The sequence below is a fragment of the Pipistrellus kuhlii genome, unplaced genomic scaffold (genome assembly GCF_014108245.1).
Source record: "Pipistrellus kuhlii isolate mPipKuh1 unplaced genomic scaffold, mPipKuh1.p scaffold_m20_p_19, whole genome shotgun sequence".
NCBI classification, from domain to species: Eukaryota; Metazoa; Chordata; class Mammalia; order Chiroptera; family Vespertilionidae; genus Pipistrellus; species Pipistrellus kuhlii.
This window is the reverse complement of record NW_023425504.1, coordinates 5,529,295-5,533,678: the sequence shown is the minus strand read 5'-3', so window position 1 is coordinate 5,533,678 and position 4,384 is coordinate 5,529,295. Positions and strand designations below refer to the sequence as shown.

Genomic DNA, 4,384 nt, shown 5'->3' with positions numbered 1-4,384 from the left:
TACAGCACCCATTGTTCATCTCCAGTAACAATTTGCTCTAAAAACGGCAAACGGTTTTGACGAGAGAGGAGCGAACTGCAAATTGTGACTCTTTGATTACAGTTGTTGTCGGTCAACTCATGAGGAACCCATTTTCCAAACTTTTGGACTTTGCCAAGTGCACGCAATTGATTGGAAATTGTTTTTTGTGAACAATTTACAGTCGCAAGCTCTTGCTGGGTAATTTGAGGATTTTGCACCAAAAGAGCTTGAAGAGCTTCTTGATCAAAATTGGACACACGGCCTCGACCACTCTTGTCATCTAACAAAAAATTTCCCTCGCGAAATTTCTCAAACCAACACTGGCATTTTCTGGCACTAACTGCATCTTGACCAAGAGCACTACAAATGTTTTTTGCAGCCTCACTTGCTTTTCTTCCTAATTGGAACTCGTAAAGCATGCAGTGCAGAATATGCTCTTCATCCGCCATCTTCTTAGCCCTAGTTTTTCAACAAAAACCAAACCAAACACAAACTTTTTCAAGCAAAACTTGTTACTTGCACTTCACATGTTCTGTAGATACCACGTGTTTGAAGGTTATGTCAATACAAGTCAACGCCAAGCAAGATTTTAAACAAATGTTTAAAAACAACATTAAGTATTACTAGACCCGATACAAAAATTATTATGTAGTCCAACTGCTATACTGCCTGAGTATAATTCAAATATTCCCTTTTCATAGTAGGGTTCACATAAACAAACCACAGAAACAATGCCTGTGGAGTAAGGCAGTCAGATGATTTACTGCTTTGCTCTCTTTTTGCCCTTCTCTCTTCTCCTTTTGAGAGCTAAGAGGCAATTTCCATTGTCTCTATGCACTCTGGTTAACCATGGAAGAATGCTGAATTGCTGAAAGTCCTACTGTTGCTCATTCACGCCAGTTAAAGGGACCTGTGCTTAAATCTGCTCCAGGCTATCTTGCACAAATGAGTCTTTCTGACCAAAGTTCTCAGATGGGGAAAAGCACTGAAAATTAATTAGTACTATTCCTAGGTACCACTGAGGATGTTGCAGTGCCACTATGCTTTAGCAAATCTCACCTGAGACTTGAAGGTATGTTTAGAAATTGTACCAGCTCACTAATTTTCTAAATTGATTCTTACAAATGACAGATTCTATCAGACAAGATCAGGGAAGGTAAAAGTAAAAGAACAAAGAACCAACAGTTGGGCTGAACTTTCAAGTCATAATGTACATGGCCTTGACCTTCTGCTTCAGAAGAAATTTGTACAGCAAGGATGGCTCTTCAAACAAACAAGGATATGAAATCAGCCTCCAAGCTGTCACTGGTGATATGAAATTTAATGGTGACAGAGGGCTTAAGTAGTTTGGGGTCCTCTTTTATGTGACCTAATGTTGAATGTAAAAAAAATGATGTCAAATTTTCAAATGGTTGGTCTCTCTTGGCTCATCTCTATTCTACCACTCCCTATCCCCAAATTAGAAAAAAAGAAGAAATTGGCAATGTACTAAATTGACCTGTCATGATGATGGAGTGCAGCAATGTCTTAATTATAACACACTACATATACTAGAACAAAAAGTGGTTCTGTTATAATATTTGCTTTCACACATCTGTCACTGCCCAATATCTTTGCCATCTTGCAACAAAATTATGAGGAAATTATCTACGACCAAATTTCCAAAGGAGTGAGGAGTCCCCCTATATACAGTCAACTCTGAAACCCCTCTCCCAAACCAATGGAGTGTGCAGGTCTAACAGAGTGTTAGGACTCCTGGAGACAAACTTTGTTTTGCATTTACTGTGTCAGTTATAAACTTGAGGTTTCTCAAATCACCACACTGGCATCTCTATCTTAGTCATATCTGTTAGATCTTCCCCATCTCTCTGACCTTTACATGTTAGAGAGCCCCAGGGCCCAGTCCTCAAAATCTTCCCTTGTCTATTCTTACTCCTTTGGTGAGCTCATCTGTTTCATGTCTTTACATTGAAATTTCATCTCTATGCAGACAAATTACACACACACACACACACACACACACACACACACACACGGGCAAAAATAGATTTACAGTTGTTCATGTGGAAAATAATGTAATAAATAAATAAATAATAGAAGAATAAACTGTGTTTCACATACTCACAACTGTAAACCTACCATATATATCATCTAAAGCCCAGCTGTGTATATACTTAGTAGCTTCACTTGGATATTTAATAGGCATCTCAAATTTAACATGTCCAAAACCAAGACTTTTTTCCCTAAAACCCACTCTTCTTCAATTTTCCCCATCTAATTCCTAACAATCCCATTCTTCCTGTTGTTGGGGGGAAATTTTTAGAGTCATCCTGATTTCTCACACCCACATCCCATCTATAAGAAAATCCCATTAGTAATACTTTCAGAACACATCTAGAATCCTATTACTCTTACCTACCTGGTCCAGCCACCACATCATTTCTGTCCTAGATTGCTGCAACAGCTTCCTCACTGGTCTGCTTCTGCCCTGGACTATTTAAACCTGTTTTCAGGCAGCACGATCCAGTTAACACATGTCATCATATCACTTCCCTGTGCAAATCCTTCTACTGGCTTCCAACTTTTTCAAGTCCTTGCACTGGATTACAATACCCTCCATGATCTGCTCCTCCGTGTGATCTACGACATTGTTTCCTATCAAGGTCTGCCTCCCTTACTTAACTCCAAACATTTCACAGACCTAGCTACACACAGATCTATAATATCTCAGGATCCTTGCACTTGATGCTCTTCCTTTGTCTATACCGTTCTCTTCCCCAGATATCTACATGCATTATTCCTTGCCACCCAACTTCAAATGGCACCCTTTCCCATACACCATAGGTATACTTCCTGCCCCCCTATATTCTTTTGTTTTACTCCACAGCAATTACTACCAACATACCATACATTTTATTTATTGCTTAATTCTTTCTCTCCTTACACATGAATGTATATTGTATGAGATGAGAGATTTATTCTTTCTTGTCTGCTTCTCTGCTTTATTCTTAGGATCCAGAACAGTACCTTACACATAGTGGGTGCTCAATAAATATTATATATATACTATATATATATATATATATATATATATATATATATATATATATATATGAGTGTGAGTGTATTTATAACTGGTTACATATGGGCTTCATAATTAGGCATCACCAGTACTGGTTGGCACAGTTCGTCATATAACATTGGGGTCAAGTTCTGTTTCAAGGCATTTTATCTCCATGTTATTTTCTTAAATAAGCAGTCATAAGAAACCATATGTACAGACCGCCAGAGCTCCCTGTCTTTCTGTCTACTGGAGTGGAACTGGGGTTCAAGGGAGGCAGGGTCAATGTGTGTGGCTTCTGGACTCTGAGGCCTGCCTCTTATGTGCAGGAATGTAACTACTAAGACAGCCATTGGTCTGCTGCTTGGATAGCCCTCCATTCAGGATGTGCTGGATATGCTATACAATGAGGTTGATAGCCACTAGATTATCTACACCTCTAGGAATTATCATGCCTGAGTATTTCTTGTAGAAAAGCAGAATTCATCAAAGGCAGATTTGATGAAAGTAAAGTACTGGGATAAAATCTGTTCCAAGTCCCTCCCTCTTTCACTTATGTCCCTTAATATTCTGCGGGAGAGCCTAGTGTCTGCATCTGTGTCCACAAAGATCTTTATCTGGAATAGATCTCACACCTCTTCAGAGTAAAAGGACAAAATACCTTCAAAGAAAACCACATCTTCAGGGTAGATGGTGATCATCTCTTCCTTCCAAAAATGGGAGTCAAAGTCATACAAGGGAATCTGCATGGTTTTCCCTTCAGTAATTTGAGTTTTGAAAATGAGTTCATTGTCAAAAACATCCGGTGGTCAAAACTGAACTCGCCTTTCAGGGCTGTGACCTTCTGCTACAACGTGAGGACCAGGTAGAAGCTGTCCTGGCTCAAGATGACCACCTGCTTCTGGCAGTAGTCCACCTTGTTTTACCCCAAGTGCTGTACAATCTTCCCACAAACAGAGGACTTGCCACTAGCCAAGCCTCCACTGATACCAATCAGGAAGGGCTTGAAGCCAAAGCCGTTGGACTGCTGGTGGTTCTGTGAGGTCTGCTTGCTGTCCGCCACCATGGCTCATGTTGCCCCTCCTCCGTGTCTGGTGCGTGCTGACGCACATGCCCTCACTAAATATTCTTTGAATAAATTAAAATTCTAAGACAACTAATTAATTCAAGAAAATAAGTTAAATATATTAAAGTAGCTAGATATTGAATAAAATATTCATTCTAGCCAATTATTCGTGGAGTGTATATGTATATGCATATGCATATGTACATGCATATAATTGTGTGTAAACAAACACATTA

At 39.4% G+C, this 4,384-nt stretch overlaps 1 pseudogene; it reads right to left on the bottom strand.

Annotated features, from left to right (window-relative positions):
- Nucleotides 1-3,364: 3,364 nt before the first annotated feature.
- Nucleotides 3,365-4,148, bottom strand: LOC118722220 (annotated as a pseudogene).
- Between the last annotated feature and the right edge of the window lie 236 nt (nt 4,149-4,384).